This window comes from Bubalus bubalis, chromosome 13 (assembly GCF_019923935.1).
Source record: "Bubalus bubalis isolate 160015118507 breed Murrah chromosome 13, NDDB_SH_1, whole genome shotgun sequence".
Lineage (NCBI taxonomy): Eukaryota > Metazoa > Chordata > Mammalia > Artiodactyla > Bovidae > Bubalus > Bubalus bubalis.
The window spans coordinates 11,953,208-11,971,824 of record NC_059169.1 but is presented as its reverse complement, the minus strand read 5'-3'; the positions used below and the strand labels follow the sequence as shown (position 1 = coordinate 11,971,824).

At 42.5% G+C, this 18,617-nt stretch overlaps 1 protein-coding gene across 8 annotated transcripts in view; it reads left to right on the top strand.

Moving 5' to 3' along the window:
• Positions 1 to 18,617, top strand: part of FARP1 (FERM, ARH/RhoGEF and pleckstrin domain protein 1) — a 309,007-nt gene that overhangs the window by 46,905 nt on the left and 243,485 nt on the right. Inside the window, exon 1 of one of the 8 annotated variants that reach the window (XM_045162548.1) lies at positions 13,071 to 13,094. The exons of 2 other annotated variants lie outside the window; for them this stretch is intronic. The gene's annotated coding sequence lies outside the window, so the exon portion shown is untranslated. Of the gene's footprint in view, positions 1 to 13,070; positions 13,095 to 13,322; positions 13,608 to 14,163; positions 14,189 to 18,617 lie in introns of those variants that run through there. 5 more of the 8 variants (XM_044927134.2, XM_044927131.2, XM_044927130.2 and 2 more) reach the window with 5 other exon arrangements.

The window sequence follows — 18,617 nt, the reverse complement described above, 5'->3', positions numbered from 1 at the left end:
TATGGCTTTGTCATGCTCTATAAATATTCTGCATGGATTTTTCTATTGCAGAAAAATCTTTATATTCATTTCTAGAAAATTGTCCTAGCTACCATATTGGTTCCTTCTCAACACTAACAGGGTTCTCTCTCCATTTACCTGTGTCTTTTGTAAACTGCTCGTTCAATGCCATTGATTTTCAGCATTGATCAGTATAATTATTCATCACAACTTAAAACATGAATAGAAATGAAATAGTTACTATTGGAATGCTTATAATCTTTTATAAATGGTCCTAGTAAATAGAGATCTGCAAGGGCTTTCAACTTTGAAACTTGTCCATTTTTGTAAAGCATGGTCAATATGCTGCTCTCTGGGTGGGGGGGCATATGGATAAATCCTTGCTGATGAGCAGAAGTGGAGTCCCACACAGTTGCCCCTTGTACGATGCCAACTTAGAGGCAGCTGGTTACACATGAAATATATGCTATACGTAACATCCATGGCCTTCCCTGTGCCTTATTTAGGCAAAGCAGCAATGGGCACTGGAAGCTGAGAAGGTCCCAGAATCGGGTTTAAGAGGAGGGATAATATACTTTCTGCTCTTTGTCAGAATGCCCCAACACTAAGTTTGAAATGTCTGAATTCCAGATATAGCACCACTGGAATGATATATATGTTTAAGTTCACCTTTCTGTTTTAAAATAATAACAACCTTAAGCCACTAAGTCAGTGTTTTCCCTGGTGGCTCAGATGGTAAAGAATCTGCCTGCAACGTGGGAGATCTGAGTTCCATCCCTGGGTCGGGAAGATCCCCTGGAAAAGGAACTGGCCACCCACTCCAGTGTTCTTGCCTGGAGAATCCCATGGACGGAGGAGCCTGGCGGGCCACAGTCCATGGGGTCACAAAGAGTTGGACACGACTGAATGACTAACACACACGCACAGATTCCTTAGCACATGGAGCTGGAGCTTACATTTATAATTTCCTTTTACCCAACCATACAGTCACGTGTCCATGGTGGCCTTGGTAGGTGGACAGCCATGCATCCCCTGACTTGACCCACGTGTCACCTCCCTCTGAAGGCCAGCTCTCTTACCTGGTACTGACTGTGGGCCTTTCTAGAATTGTGACCTGCTCTGGAGGATGACCAGGTAGCTCTTCTAGGTATTCCTTGCAGGCACACACATCTGCCTTTTCCGGTTGACCGAGAAAGATTTCCTGCCATTTGTCCTTGAGAGAGCCTGAATCCCTTACAGCTTCAGCTGGGGATCCGCTTCATGTTGACTTGAGAGTCCCTTGGACAGCAAGGAGTTCACAGCAGTTAGTCCTAAAAGAAATCAGCCTTGAATATTCATTGGAAGGACTGATGCTGAGGCTGAAGCTCCAGTATTTTGGCCACCTAATGAGAAGAGCCCACTCATTAGAAAAGACCCTGATGCTGGGAAAAATTGAAGGCAAAAGAAGAAAAGGGCAGCAGAGGATGAGATGGTTAGATAGTATCACGGACTCAACGGACATGAATCAGGGCAAACTCTGGGAGACAGTGGAACACAGAAGAACCTGGCATACTGCAGTCTATGGGGTTGCAGAGAGTCAAACATGAGTTAGCCGATTGAACAGCAACAATAAAAAGAAACGTAAAAATTGTTCCTAATCTCAACTCTCCCCAAAACCTGCTTTGATATATCTACTACGAGTTGCTATTCAGTGCTTACATACATTTAGGAATATTCATAAAGAATAAAAGTTCAATTTTCAAATGCCTTTTTTAACATCTAGTAGTTATTATAGGATTGATACTGTCATTTCCGATAATAATGAATTAAGTGGCTAATTTTCCATGAGTTATTCCATCTCAGAATTTCCAATTTAAGTATGTATTACTTATTTATAGTAGCTTTTCTTTTTTTCCTTTATTTAGGCTTTTTAATAATTTTTGAGTATAACTTTCTTTTGAAATGTTTTGCTTGGGCTCAAGTAAAATGAATTTGGGAGTATAACTTTTTGTTTTTAAAAGAAAAGATTGTTTATCTGTTGCAAGTTTGGAAAAATTTCCCAGGCTTGTTTATTTATGTAGACTTGGGGGAGAGGAAGATTCCATAATTTTTTTCTGATTTTTCTTTTTTTGGTCTCTTCATGTTTTCTGTAACAGATGATATACTTTTTTGTTGTTTGATTTTTTGCTTAATCTCATCAGCTTCAAAATTCTTTAGATAAAGACTTTATTTTTCTTGCTTATATTGTCTTACATCTTCCTTTCAGTGGGACTTTGGTAGAATATCATTTACTTATATTTGTCTTTTCAGTGTTAGAAATATTCTTCGTAACTTAAATTGTTTTTCTCTCATTCATTGTCTTTCCATAAAACAGTATTTGAGTTTGCAAATAATTGGTTGAGTTTTGCTTTGTTCTCTTTCAAATTTTATGCTGTATGATCTGGGAATATATATATTCTATACATAGAACTTGTTGTAGGAGGATTTTTGTGTTCTAGCAAAACAGTTAGTCCCCAGTGGCTCAGTGGTAAAGAATTTGCCTGCACTGCAGGAGACCTGAGTTTGATCCCTGCATTGGGAAGATCCCCTGGAGAAGGGAATGACTACACACTCCAGTATTCTTGCCTGGAGAATTCCCATGGACAGAGGAGCCTGATGGGCTACAGTCCATGGGGTTGCAGAGAGTTAGACGTGACTGAGCACACACACAAAAACTGTTACTATTTGAAAAAATGGACTATAATATTTAAAAATGTATGTTTTTTATTTGCCATTTCTTGCTGTCCAGATATTGTTAACTTCTGTCCTTGTTTGTTGTACTGGGTACACTTCAGTTCAGTTGCTCAGTCGTGTCTGACTCTTTGTAATCCCATGGACTGCAGCAGACCAGGTTTCCCTGTCCATTACCAACTCCCAGAGCTTACTCAAACTCATGTCCATTAAGTTGGTGATGCCATCCAGCCATCTCATCCTCTGTCATCCCCTTCTCTTCCTGTCTTTAATCTTTCCCAGCATCAGTGTCTTTTCAAATGAGTCGGTTCTTTGCATCAGGTGGCCAAAGTATTAGAGTTTCAGCTTCGGCATCAGTCCTTCCAATGAATATTCAGGACTGATTTCCTTTAGGATGGACTGGTTGGATCTCCTTGCAGTCCAAGGAACTCTCAAGAGTCTTCTCCAACACCACAGTTCAAAAGCATCAATTCTTCGGTGCTCAGCCTTCTTTATGGTCCAGCTTTGATATCCATGCATGAAAACTGCATACAGATTTCTCAGGAGGCAGGTCAGGTGGTCTGGTCTTCTGGTTACACTTATATTTCTTTAATTATTGGCTTGTTTGGCAGGTAATAGAATGTTGATGACTTCTAGACTTTGCTACGTAAGTGAGCCCCAGGCACCCCGTTTGGGAAACAGCTGGTGGCCCCTTCTTTTAAGCCATGAGGAGGGTCTGGGAGACCCCTTGTAGAAGTGAGTGTTCAGACCAGAGCCTGGCATTCAGCCAAGAGCTCACTTGGCCTCTTGTTTGCCCTTCTCCGTTCTCCAGCCTTTCCCAGCCTCTCCCAGTAAACTTCCTTCTGCAGGTATCTTATCTGCCCAGTGTAGCAGTCAGTCTTGTAGAATTGTGAGTAGTAAAGTCATGCAGATGAGTGCTTAATGGATGGCACATGTTACTAGACGAAACCGCTTTGTGAGAAAACGGTTGGAATGAAAACTTGTGTTTCTCAGCAGTGACAGAAACAGCTTTGTGCTTCAAGGTCTCATTTCACAAGGTGACGTGTCCTCTGAGCTGACGACCGATGGAGCTCAGTCCTCAGCCCCACTTTAGTGTTGCGTGTGCCTGCGTGGCATATGGATCGGGTCTGGTTTCGTATGTTTCAGTCGAGCAGTGAGCTCCATGGGAACTGAGGGTTTGGGTTGGGAGAGGAGCCGTTATCTTAATTTGCCTTGGACTTTCTTTGACTTTGCCCAGGAGGGTCCCCTCGATGCTTGGCAGTTTTCACACTGAAGGCCTTGGCCTGCCCTCTACAAGTGTCTTTAGTGCTGAGAACTCAGCTAATTCACGGGTGTTCCATGAAGCCTCTCCTCTACTACGTGTATAGACATTTCGAAAAATCGTCCCTTGTAGAAGTGAGAAATGATTTAAGACAGCTAAAAATGCATAATTCAGAACCATAAAAAGACAATGCACCGTGGGAAAACTAGATAACTATATTGTAAAAGAATGAAATTAGAACATTTTCTCACACTGTGCACAAAAATAAACTCAAAATGGATTAAGGACCTAAATGTAAGACCGGAAACCATAAAACTCCTAGAGGAGAACACCGGCAGAGCACTCTTTGATATTAATCATAACAATCTTTTTTGGATCTGTCTCCTAAAGCAAAAGAAACAAAAGCAAGAATAAACAAATAGGACCTAATTAACTTAAAATCTTTGCATAGCACAGGAAACCGTTGACAAAATGAAAAGACAGCCTACCAGATGGGAGAAAATATTTTCAAATGGTATGATTGATAGGGGGTTATGCAGACAGCTCATACAATTTAATAATCAAAACCAAGTGAAGTGAAGTCGCTCAGTCATGTCCGACTCTTTGCGACCCCATGGACTATACAGTCCATGGAATTCTCCAGGCCAGAATACTGGAGTAGGAAACCTTTCCCTTCTCCAGGGGATCTTCCTAACCCAGGGATTGAACCCAGGTCTCCTGCCTTGCAGGCAGATTCTTTACCAACTGAGCCAGAAGGGAAGCCCAAACAAAGAACCGAAAAGTTACGTCCACTCTTTGTGACCCCGTGGACTGTATGGTCCATGGACTTCTCCAGGCCAGAATACTGAACTGGGTAACCTTTTGCTTCTCCAGGGGATCTTCCCAACCCAGGGATCGAACCCAGGTCACTCACATTGCAGGCAGATTCTTTACCAGCTGAGCCACAAGGGAAACCCAAAACCAAACAACCTTATTAAGAAAGGGGCAGAAGACCTGAAAAGACATTTTTTCCAAGGAAGATATACAGATGACCAAAAGACACATGAAAAGATGCTCAATATCGTTAATCATCAGAGAAACGCAAATCAAAACCACAATGAGGTATCACCTTACACCTGTCAGAATGACTGTCATCAAGGAGACAACATGACAAATGTTGGTGAGGATGCGGAAAAAAGGGCATTTTTACACTGTTGCTGTTGGCGGGAATGTAAATTAGTGCAACTACTGTGGAGAACAGTATGGAAGTTCCTCAAAAGCCTACAAATAGGACTGCCATATGACCTAACAGTTCTGCTGCTGGGTGCATATCCAGAGACAATGAAAACACTGGTCCATAAAGTTGCATCCACCCCAGTGTTCACGAAAGTGAAAGTATTAGTTGCCCAGCCATGTCTGATTCTTTGCGGCTCCATGCACTGTAGCCCGCCAGGCTCCTCTTCATGGGGTTCTCCAGGCAGGAACACTGGAGTGGGTCGCCATTCCCTTCTCCAGGGGATCTTACGGACCCAGAGATCGAACCCGGGTCTCCTGCATTGCAGGCGGCTTCTTTACCCTCTAAGCCACCAGGGAAGCCCTAATGTTCATAGCAGCATTGTTTATTTATTTATAAAAGTGCCATCAACAGATGAATGGATAAATGTGTGACACACACACACACACACACACACACACACACACACACTACTCAGCCGTAATAAAGAATGAAAGTTTGCCATTTGAAACAACATAGCTGGATGGACCTGGAGGATATGAAAATATGAAATAAGTCAGACAGAGAAAGACAAATACTTTGTGCTATCACTTATATGTGGAATCTAAAAAAATGCAACAAACTGGTGAATATAACAAAGCAGAAACAGATTTACTGATATAGAGAACAAACCAGTGGTTACCAGTGAGAAGAGGGAAAAGGGGAGGGTCAAGATAGGGGTAAGAGGTTAAGAGGTACAGTCTTCTATGGATAAATAGGTTACAAGTATATAGTACACAGCATGGGGGATTATTGGCATTGTTTTGTAATAACTTTGGAATATAAAGTGTATAAGTGCTGAATCACTATGCTGTATACCTGAAAATAATACAATATTATAAATCAACTATACTTTTTAAAAGATAGAAAAAAATTATCGTTCAGTTGCTAAATCATGTCCTACTCATCGCAGCCCCATGGACTTTAGCATGCCAGGCTCCTCTGTCCTCCACCGTCTCCTGGAGTTTGATCCAATTTATGTCCATTGAGTAGATGATGCCATCTAACCGTCTCATCCTCTGCCATCCCCTCCTTTTGCCTTCAGTCTTTCCCAGCATCAGGGTCTTTTCTGATGAGTTGGCTCTTCACATCAGGTGGCCCGAGTATTGGAACTTCAGCATCAGTCCTTCCAGTGAGTGTTCAGGGTTGATTTCCTTCAGGATTGACTGGTTGCAGTCCAAGGGACTCGCAAGCCTTCTCTAGCTCCGCAATTCAAAAGCATCAGTTCTCTGGTGCTCAGCCGTCTTTATGGTCCAGCTGTCACATCTGTACATGACTACTGGAAAGACCGTGACTTTGACTAGATGGACCTTTGTTGGCAAAAGGTGTCTCTGCTTTTTAATACACTTCTAGGTTTGCCATAGCTTTCCTGCCAAGGAGGAAGCGTCTTTTAATTTCATGGCTGCAAGTACCATCTGCAGAGATTTCAGGGCCCAAGAAAATAAAAGCTGTCACAGAAGAAGTACCCTGTACTCTTTGGAGGTCTAGGGATAATTCAGTAAGCGTTTTGATTATTTGTTGAGTTTTCTCCACTGGTGTCCTTTGCAGCTTACATGGGTGATTAGCCTAGTGGTTAGCTTGATTGACATCTCTGTGCTGGAAAAGGTGAGAAGTTGGGGAAGAACTTGATTTCATCTAAAGTGACTGAGTCATAAGGTCACTGAGTATTAGAGAGGGTGACAATTTATAGATTATCTTGTCCAGGAGGGCTCATGCCAAGTGGTAAAACCAGCCTGTCCGCTGTCTGGTCCCTTGTCTGTGACTTTGCTAGCTGGGTGACCGTGGGAAAATGGACTTAATCTCTTTGCCTCAGCTTTCTCATCTGTGAAAGGGGTCACTAGTAGGTATCCACATCATGGTGGTCTTGAAGATTAAGTAAATTGGTATTTACAAGGCTCATAGAACAGTATCTGCTCTAGAAAGGGCTACATAAGTGTTGGTTAAATGAAAATGTTCTGTTCTGTGCTTAGTTGATTCTCCACATTCTGTGAATGACAAGTCTAAAATTCAGGAAAGTTAATTTTATCATACACTCACAGTTCAGAAATGAGGATTAGAACCTGATGGATTTGCAGTCTGACGGATGATATCTAAATCTTTTCTCTTCCAACACCCCGCAGCAAAAATGTGCTATTCATCATCATTAATTTTATTAATGGACAACATTGTTTAATTAAATACCTTATTTATTAACCAAGCTGACATTTAAATTCTTTTTGTTTTCACAAGGGGTTTCGCTTTTTTATTATGTTCTTTTTTTCCCCCTTGACCTTCCATTGTTTTGACTAATAATTAATTCTAGGGGAAGTGTTTACAGAATTTGATACCATTTACACTCTGTTGTATTTTATTGTATCATTCGGTCTGTGATAGCAGAACCCAGTGTATTTCTCAAATAATATTGGAAGGGTGAGAGAATTTCACAGTCGATCCTTTAATGGTTTAATAGAAATTGCTTTCCTTTGCCCACCCTGAAGGGAAGCCCTGTCGTTTATGATTCATTGGATTTGGTCAGCTTTAGGAAATGCTCTTCTTTTTTCTTCAAGTTATATGAAATAATGTTGTTACTCACTCTAGAAAAGATGTCAGTAGAATGTTACACAGGATGTAGGACACACTTCAGTGTTGCCATTCGGTTCTTGAGCATCATCTTCTGAGTGTTTGAAACGGCAGCCGATAATGATAGAGGGTAAATTAACTCTTTTATTTAAAATTTATTTATTACATAATGAGGTTGTTGGAGATATCCTGACTTATTGAAAACAAGCTTAACAATGCTTTAGAGTTTGTTCAGGAAAATGCCTGGTGCCTTTTTTTTTTTTTTTGCATTCCAAAAACATTTTTAGTTATTTATTAAGCCCCGTCACTGTATCTTGAAGTAAAGGAGGAAAGGTATCTCAGAGGACCTTTGAGATAAATTGCCTGCCAATGTGTGGGCTTGACTGAGCCTGAAATTGACAGCAGATTTGTCCATTAAGCCCCAGGACTTGCTCACCTCAAGTTTCTAATCTCAAGTGGAGCTGGTTACTGTTGGAGGTGCCAGCTACATTCGCCCATGCCTGTAATTGGAAATCCTGTCAGAGTAGCCCCAAGCTGAAAGCAACCAGTTCCACTGGGTGGATCAATAAATGGTGGTGGTGCTGTTTTTCAGTTGCTGTGTCATGTCTGACTCTTTGTGACCCCATGGACTGCAGCACACCAGGCTCCTCTGTCCTCCACCATCTCCCAGAGTTTGCTCAAACTTCTATCCATTGAGTCAGTGATGTCATCCAGTCACCTCATCCTCTGTCCCCCCCCAACCCCCGTTCCTCCTGCCCTCAGTCTTTCCCAGCATCAGGGTCTTTTCCAGTGAGTCAGCTGTTCACATCAGGGGGCCAACGTAGTGCAGCTTCAGCATCAGTCCTTCCAATGGATATTCACGGTTGGTTTCCTTTCGAATTGACTGGTTTGCTCTCTTGGCAGTCCAGGGGACTCTCAAGAGTCTTAACCAGCAGCACAGTTCCAGGCAGTGGAATCTTTTTCAGTAGTGAAAAGAATTGAGCTGTCAGGCTTGGAAAAACAGAGGAATCTTAAATGCACATTGCTAAGTGAAGGAAGCCAGTCTGAAAAGGCTGCATACTGTCTGATTCCAGCTATAGATGACTTTCTGGAAAAGGCAAAACTATAGAGATGGTGGTTGTCGGCGGACAAGAGGGGGAAGGAATGAATAGACGGAGAACAGAAGACCTCTGGGTGGTGAAAGGATTCTATATGATACTGTAATGGTGGATACGTGACATTGTGCCTTTGTTAGACCCCAACTGTATAACCCAGTGAACCCTAATATACACTACGGGCCTAAGTTCATCATAATTTGTCAGTATTGGTCCATCAGTTGTAACAAATGTACCACAGTAATGTGAGATGTTAATAGGAAAACTGTATGGGGAGAGGGGGTATTTAGGAACTCTCTGGGTTGTGTTTTTGGTTTTGTTTATTTTTTTAAGATTTTCAGATTTTCATCAGCTGTATTTGCAAAGTTTGAATCTATTAATATACTCAATCCAGCAGCACTGAATTTTTTCTTTTTAAATGATTTTTAAAAATTGAAGTACAGGACTTCCCTGATGGTCCAATGGCTAAGACTCTGCGTGCCCAGTGCAGGAGGCCTGGGGTTCAATCCCTGGTCGGGGAACTAGATCTACCACATGCCACAAGTAAAGATCCCATGTGCCACAATTAAGACCTGGCAAAGCCAAATAAATAAATATTAAAAAATGGAAATACAGTTAATTTACAATATCGTATAAAATACTGCAGGTGATGACTGCAGCCATGAAATTAAAAGATGGAGGAAAAGCTATGACAAACCTAGACAGCATATTAAAAAGCAGACACATCACTTTACCAACACAGGTCTATCTAGTCAAAGCTGTGGTTTTTCCAGTAGTCATGTATGGATGTGAGAGCTGGACCATAAAGAAAGCTGAGCACTGAATTGATGCTTTTGAACTGTGGTGTTGGAGAAGACTCTTGAGAGTCCCTGGACAACAAGGAGACCTAACCAGTCAATCCTAAAGGAAATCAGTCCTGATGCTGAAGCTGAAGCTCCAATACTTTGGCCACCTAATTCGAAGAACTGACTCATTGGAAAAGATCCTGTTGCTGGGAAAGATTGAAGGCAGGAGAAGGGGACGACAGAAGATGAGATGGCTAGATGGCTTCACCAACTCGATGGACATGAGTTTGAGCAAGTTCCAGAAGTTGGTGATGGACAGAGAAGCCTGGGGTGCTGCAGTCCATGGGGTCGCAAAGAGTCAGATGCGACTGAGCAACTGAACTGAATTAGTTTCAAGTGTGCCGCAAAGTGATCCAGTGATTATATACATACCACATACATACATACACTTTTTCAGATTCTTTTCCACTTTAGGTTATTTAAAGATATTGAGTATAGTTCTCTGCTATACAGTAGATTCTTGTTTACCTATTTTATATATAGTGTGAATATGTTAATCCCAGGCTCCTTCTCTTTATTTTCTTAGAAACGTAAAACTGCTCTAAAATATTAAGTCTATTAAAAACAGATTAGTAAGGGCTAATATATTTGCTCTCTCCATTATTAATAATCCCTCTGGCTCTACATTCATTTCTCCCCAGATAACTTTTCTCTTCATACCAGTGAATACCCAGTCATATCAGATCTAGTGAACGAACTTTAATTCTTAATCCTCATTTGCCTTGTTGCCCCAAGAGCATTCAGCATTGTGGTTCCCTCTCTAGTCCTTGGTGATGCTCTTGCCTCCTTGGGTTCCTGCTATAATTGTGGAATGGATTTTCAGCCTCAGTCTTTTATAAATATGAGATTTATCCATCAGGGACAAGGTGGTCATACATCCTCTCCAACGTGCATGCTAAGTTTCTTCAGTCTTTGCAACTCTATGGTTGATAGCCTGCCAGGCTCCTCAGTTCATGGGGCTTCTCCAGGCAAGAATACTGGAGTGGGTTGCCATGCCCTCCTCCAGGGGATCTTCCCAACCCAGGGATTGAACCCACGTCTCTTATGTCTCCTGCATTAGACACATGGGTTCTTTACCACTGCCGCCCCCAGTGAAGCCCCAGTGCTCTCCAGAAGTCCTTCCAGTTCTGAGAACCTTTGAATCCTTCACCAAGTCTGCTTATTCCCTCTTTCTGCGCATGCGTCTTGGCATGCACTCCAGGGTACTATCTTGGTTTTGTCTTTCTGTGCCCTTTCCAAGCTCTCCAAAATGTTACCCACTGGCACAGTGTCACCTCTGACTTATACATGGATGACTTTAAAGTCCCTTTCCTGAACCTCAGGCCCCTCTACTCAGTTACTTTGAAGAAAGCATTTGGGAGGCGGTAGACGGGACAAGGAAGAGTGGGCATTGAATAAATGGAGAGAATGACCTTTAGAATATTCTAGGACATTCCACCTTCCTGTCTTGCAGTCATCTCAGTCAGTCACAGCATGGACCTTCCCGCATGTCCTTGAGTTCTGTCTCTCACTAGCATTGAAGTTGCGGATTTGCCCATAATCCCATCTTCTTATCCCACCTCTAATTTGTCATCAATTTGCAAAGATTCTTAATGTCAAAATATTCCCAAAATATGCCTCCTTTCTCTCTGTTCTCATTGTGGCTACCATCCTTTCTTGCATGGAGTATCACAGAGTTGTTTCCTAAGAGGTAACCCATGTCGTCATCTAACCAACACTTCACTGCCAATTTTTTTCTGGTTTTTCTCTTTAGTAGCACCATATGCCTTTTGGGGGGCTTCTCTGGTTACTCAAATGGTAAGGAACCCCCTGAAATTTGGGAGACCTGGATTTGTTCCATGGGTTGGGAAGATCCCTTGGAGGAGGGCATGGCAAACCACTGCAATTTTCTTGCCTAGAAAATTCCCATGGACAGAGGAGCCTGGTGGCCTGCAGTCCATGGGGTCGCAAAGAGCTGGACACGACGGAGCGACTTTCACTTCACTTCACGCCTTCTGGGATCTTCGTTCCCCAACCAGGGATTGAACCCAGGACTGTGGCAGTGAAAGTGCTGAGTCCTAACCACTGGATCGCCGGGGAATTCCCTGCCAATTTTTTTTTCTTAAAGTTGCATGGGTTTACCTTGTCTTAAAAACCACAGTGGTTCGTTCTGATCCATCAGATGCGCCTCCTATCCCTTGGCCCCTATTATTTCAGGCAGAGTGAAAGCTGCATCCCCCCGCTTTCTCCTTTTCACTATCTTCTTGCCTCTCTTGGTCTGTATCCATCTTGTGCACAGCTCTTGGCATTGGGCGGACACTTCCTTACTGAATGCAGGCGTGACCTCCGGCAAGACTGTGTGTGTTCTTCATACATTTCTATCTGCCCTCAGGGCTACTCAAAAACTGTTAGTTTTTTCCCAAGGACAGGTGACTTCCTTGACATTCTCCGTAGCTTTTACAGTTCACATAATACTGTACCTATTGTCAGAATAAAAACATTGCCTTCAACAGTTATCACTGAGTACTTTCTTCTGCTTGAGGGATGAACTTGTATGGTTCAATGTTCCTGCTTGGTGTCCAAAATGTAAGTCCCTGGATTATAACAGGTCCTTCAGAATGCTTGTGAATGGCAATGATACCGGTTATTGTGATATTTCAGTGATAGCATTCTTTAAACAGTCTGTCATTTTCAAGGACGTAGAGTAAGCAGATCCAATAATATATACTGCACCCTCCTTACGGGCGGAGGAGATGAGGGTTTTGGAGAGCTGGCCAGTATCAGTTGGCGAACAAGAGGATTTTCCTTAGTGAGTGGATAAGAATGATGTGTGTTACTTAGAGTGAGCTTGACTGCAGCCTCAGAAATACGGCCTCTGGGTCCACTGCAGTGCCCTTGCTATGTGGGAACCGGAAGAAGCTGCCAGCTGGTTTCTTATCTTACAGAAGACTACCTTTCTCCTTCCATTTTATTTACCCAGGGCTTTCAATTAGAGAGAAAAATGGAGGGGAAGCTAAAATTTAATTTCTTACTCTCAGAATCACCAAGAAATGGACATCATGAAAATGTGAATCAGTGGAGATTTTTTTTTCTGGTTTCCTGATTTTTTTTTTTTCCTCCTACTGGAGTAAGAGCCTTCTCTTCCTCACGCCTTTTATTTACTTCCACCCCTATCCTACATTTTTGTCTTTGCCTGTTTATTTCATTGGATGAAGTAGGTGCTACCAGATCGGTGAAAATGCAAACAAAAGCGATGTCTTAAACCGTTTTCAGGACAAGGTTGGAATACAAATGAAAATCGGATGGGAAAAGGAATGCCACTTTTTCTTGCCAAGAGCTATTGAGAGAATCTTTCTATAGCTCTTTCTATAGTTTTTTCTTGGTGAAGTTAACAGGTAAGTGCTTGATTGGTGTCAGGTGGGTTTTCTGACCTCAGCTGATCCTCACTGGGGATCCTAGGAAGAGGCAGTGGTCCCGGGGTGGAGCCTGCGCCCGGGTCTCTTGGGAAGCATGTTAACTCCACCCCACCCCTCTTTCTGATTCAGGGGGCCTGTGCCGAGGCCGATAATTTGCATTTCTAATGAGCTCCCAGGTGGTATTGATGCTGCCAGTTTGCAGCCACTTTCTAAGAAGCCCTGCAGGCAGAGGTGGGCTTTTTCGCCATCTTTTAGGAAAGTGATGTTTGCAGTGGAGACGCGACTCCTGAAATTTTTACAGCCCCCGAGTCGGGCGGGTTCTCGCCCTAAGACAGGAGAGGAATGTCACATTCCCAGGTAGCGGCAGCCAGACTTGTCCTGCCCCTCTGGACTTGTAATTGAGTTCACAGTGCAGGAAATGAGGAGAGAGGCCTGGAAAGCAAGTGAAATGTAAGGCACAGACAAGCAAAATGCCAGGGAGACTGACGCAAGGTGGGTTTTTTCCCCTCTGAAAGTAGACCAAGGAAGACTTATGGAGGAGGTAACATCACAACCCTCTGTAAAGTAGAATATTTTACAGAAGGAAGCAACTACACAGCAGTAGGAAAATGCAGGCGTGTGGAACAGAATCCAGTTGGATTAGAAAGCAGTTTATTATTTACAAGGAGAGAGATGGGGGCAAGTCGTTGAAATGCCCGGCTGGGAATTTTCTCATTTATCTTGGTGTGGGTAAGACTCGGGCTTTTGAGTAGAAAAGCGATGTGGTTAAAACTAGACACTGGAAATAACCTCTACAATGTGAGAAGCTTTCTCCTTTGCTCTGAGTGTTCCTTGAAGTACTTTGCAGAGGTCTGTTAGAGGTATTTAAGAGAGCCTGCTTAATTTTTCCCCCCTGGGATTGGAGAGGCAACACAGTGAAGAAATTCTCTTTTATCAGGTTTCTGCAGTTGAGTTTTTTCCCTACTTTGTGGGTGAAATTTGGCCCATGACTTTGTGGCTCAGCCGGTAAAGAATCCACCTGCCATGTGCGAGACCCCCGTTCGATCCCTGGAGTTGGGAAGACTTTTTTTGAAGTAAGCAAATCTATCCGTCCAGATAGCTGTGTTTTGAACTTTCTTAAAACCCCATATCTAAATCTCATGAAGCTTTCCTGATAGCTCAGTTGGTAAAGAATCCGCCTGCAATGCGGGAGACCCCCGTTCGATCCCTGGGTTGGGAAGATCCCCTGGAGAAGGGAAAGGCTACCCACTCCAGTATTCTGGCCTGGAGAATCTCGTGAAAGGCCAGCTGTGGCCATCTGTGCTCCAGAGTTGCTGGGCCGCCTGCCTTTCTGGGGCGTGTCTCCTGGCCCCTGGCCTGTGGCTCCCCAGGGACAGGATCCCAAGGTGGCTTTGTCTCCCACTGCTAAGCTGGCGTGAACAGCCTTTGCCCTCCTGGGAGTTTCACATGGTCCGTCTTTGCCTCCCCAACCTTCAGCCCTTGACTCTCCAGAGGCTCTAGAACCCAAGTCTTGTAGTTTCCTGCTCATCTCCCTTGGGCTCCTGCTTCTGTGAATTAGTCACTTTCTATGAGTCTTTGCCTGGAATTTTCCAGTGACTTACATTTAAAACTGGAAAGAAGACCTCTTGCCAAATTTCCTCTTGATCAGCTTGTTTTGGTTGATGATGGGCACCTTGTTTACTCTGATTTCATCTTAGTCGATTTCATATTCTCAAGAGGACCCGGCTGGACTGCAGGAATGTGTCTGCTTAGAAAGTGAAATTTTTAAAAATTGTCTTAATTTTGTTCTGAATGGTATAAAACGTTAAAGGTCTCCAAAAGTATACAGCGAAAAGGCGTTTCTCAAAGCTTCCTCACTCTTGTTCGTAACCGGGTTGGTTGTCTCCACGGATCTAGCTCCCCTACCCCTGCCCTTCCAAGAGTATTCATGTGTATGTCCATCTATATATCATGTATTTAACGTGCAATTTACATATTCTACCTTTGACCTGTTTTGAAATGTATGAAGGATTTTTGTAAATCTACAGATTTATGTGGCCATCACCACAATCTAGTTTCAGAACGTTTATATCGCCTCCCAAAAGATCTCCATCCCCCAGGCCCTTTGGTGTCAGCCCAAGCAACAACTTTGTGTCACTAAATTTGTCTTACCTGGATATTTTCATGTAAGTAGGGTCATATGCTATGGAGTCCTTTGTATCTGGCGCCTTTCACTTAACAAAATGTTTTGGGGATTCATCTGTGTTGTAGTGTTTTATTTGCATTTCATTTTCTGTTATTAAATAATAGTTCCTTGTATGGATATACCGCGTTTTCCTTATCCATTCACTGGGTGGTGATCATTTGGATTATTTCCATGTGCTGTTCTTTTTTTTTTTTTTTAAAGCTCTGACTGTTCCTATATACACGAGTCTTTGTGAAGACATACATTTTCATCTATCTTGGGATGATGTCTAGGAGTATAATATCTGAGTCACTAGGGGAACCCAATCACTAGGTTATATGTGAAATTTATGATTAAGTTTTAAGAAGCTTCCCAAATAGTCTCCAAAGTCTGCCCCTTTTAGTATTCCCACCGACCATCAGCAGTGTATGAAAAATTCCAGTTTTTTCCCCCACTGTCAATAACATGTTACTGCCCGTTATAGTGGGTGTGAAATATCATTGTGGATGCAGTCTGCATTTCTTAGTGGAGAACAGTATTGAACATATTTTTGCATGCTTATTAACCAGTTGTATATCTTTGGGGATTTAAATTCCCTTTTTATTATCAGTCTTATGGTAACATATGGTAACAATTAACCTACAGGCCTCTCGCCATCTCAACTCCTTCCTTTGCCAGTTTTTAAATTATTTCTGTGTTGTCAGGAATTATAATATTCTGCATATATTAGTGCTTTTAGCCTTCCTCTTACTGTATACATGGATTTAAAGTTTACCAGTAATTGCTTTCCCTTGTCTCACCACTTTGCCTCTTGTTTTGCAGTTTATCCTTGAATAACTTACCCCAGAAGGGCCTGAGTTCTTGATTCATTTAAATGTTTGAACGAAAATTCAGCTAGATTTCATGTTTGGATTCATCTTTTATTTCTTGGAACAGTTTGGTCATTTAAACATTGAACATGTTATTGAGTGCACGTTTGTGTACTCAACACACAGTGAGGCCCAACAAACTGAGACGTCAGAGTTTGGAGCAGAGAAAGTATTGTTGCAGGCCCAAGTGAGGAGAACAGGTGGCTCGTGCTCAAAAAACTCCCAGACTTCCCAAAGGGTTTCAGCAAAGCATTAAAAAAAAAAATTGTATTGGAGTACAGCCAATTAACAATGCTGTGATTATTTCGGGTGAACAGTGAAGAGACTCAGCCAGACATACACATGTATCCATGCTCCTCCAAACTCGCCTCCCATCCAGGCTGCCACATAACACTGAGCAGAGTTCCCTGTGCTAAGCAGTAGGACCTTGTTGGTTATCCATTTTAAATACAGCAGTGTGTATGTGTCCACCCCAAACTCCCTAACTATCCTTTCTCCCATTCTCCACTCCCTGCCCTTCCCCAGCAGCAAGCAACTGTAAGTTCATTCTCTAAGTCTTTGAGTCTGTTGAGTCTGTTACTGTTTTGTAGGTAAGTTCATTTGTATGTTTCTTTTTAGATTCCACATGTCTTAGATACCATACCATATTTCTCCTTCTTTGTCTGACTCACTCAATATGGCAATCGCTGGGTCCGTCCATGTTTCAGCAAAGCATTTCCAAAGGCCAGGTGAAGCAGGGTATGTGAGTGTCTCGTGCACATTTTCTGATTGGTTCATGGCGAGGTAACAGGGTGGCTAACTTCATCAATCCTTAGGCATCAGTAGATCTGAGGTCCATGTGCTCATGATCATCAGGTAGCTAATTCCTTCCATTTGGTGGTGGTTTCTAGCATCTGAAAAACTCAGGAAAGATGCCTGAGGTGGGGGGGAGCTATAGCAGGGGATGTGGAACAACTCATGAGTCCTGCTTGCTTACAACTGTGGATGGATCTGAACTTTTGTCCCCTCATACATATATATATATTTTTTGGACTTTTATTTAGATTCCCAAATGATTCCTTCTTAATGTTTGAATTTCTGTGATGACACAGGAAACTTCCATGTGTTCATAATTTTAGTTGTTTCTGGGACATGATGTGTTTATTTATTATGGAGACTTTTATTTCTAAAATGTTAGTATCTTCTTGTTCCATTATTTAGTTCTTTTTTCTTTTGGGATACCTGCTACGGGTGTGTTGGGTCTCCTCTGTTTGTCTTCCATATTTATGATGTTCCTGTTTTAAATCTTCTGCTTGCTTTTTTTTAATCCCCATTTTTTCCCCTCAAGACTCTCATTTTTTCACCAGTGTGTATTTCCTTTTAGCTACTTCCATCTTGGTGTCTGTTATAGCAACCCAGATGGACTCAGATAAAGTAGCATAAACAGGAAAACAACAGAAATTTATTTCTCACAGTCCTGGAGGCTGGAAAATCCAAGGTCAATGGTCAGTGGGTTCGGTGTCTAGACCTACTTCCTGGTTCATAGATTACTGTCTTGGGTGGTATGTTTTCCTCACATAGTGGAAGAGACGAGAGTTCTCTACATGTTTTTCATAAGGACACTAACCCCACCCACGAGGGCTCCACCCTTAGTCTCTAGTCACCTCCTGAAGGCCCTGACTTGGGGTATCATCATGCTGGGCATTAAGTTTCAGTCTGAATTTGAGAGTGACACAAACATTCATTATGTAGCAGTGCTATTTGTAACCATTCTTCTGGCTTTTCATCTTGAGGTCTCTCCTCTTCTATTTCCTTCTCTTGCTTCCCTGAACTCTTGCAAATCCTACTCTGTTTTTGTAGACAGAATCAGTTATTTCATTGTTTTGTGAATTTATGAAAATACATTTGGGTAAAATTTCATCTGTTGCATGTAACATTGCTTTGGTGGGTGTTTTTCATCTGTCATTCATTTTCATATTTCCCTTCTTGTGGCATCTCTGTAAAGGTTTTCTTTTCTTGTGATTAGGTGAGTTCCTTATGAAGTAGCTATTTATAGGAACTTTACCTGGGCAGGAGACAGGGCCATATTCCATGCCCATGGGAATTCTTGTGACCTGAGAGTGTGTCTGTGAGTGTGATCCTTTCAACTTTCGTTTTTCCTCAAGGTTGCAGAGACTGGTTGTGCTCCTAGTGGGGTCTCTCTTTTTTGCCTTGCCTTGGCAACAGACTGCTTCCTGCTAATATGTCTTACCCGTACAGTATCTCATTTAATTTGACCTTTTCTGCTTCTGGAAATGTCTCACCATACCGTGCCCAGGAAAGCTTTTAGTGCTCCCTGCACATCTGTTGCCCTTTCCAGAAAGTTACTGCTGGGTTTGTTGCTGGATATCCTCATTATTTGGGCAGCATGGCTCTGCAGGCATGGACAGCCTCTCCAAGCCTTTTTCTTCTCCTCTGTCTGACCTTCCCTGCATTTTGGCAACTCCGCCT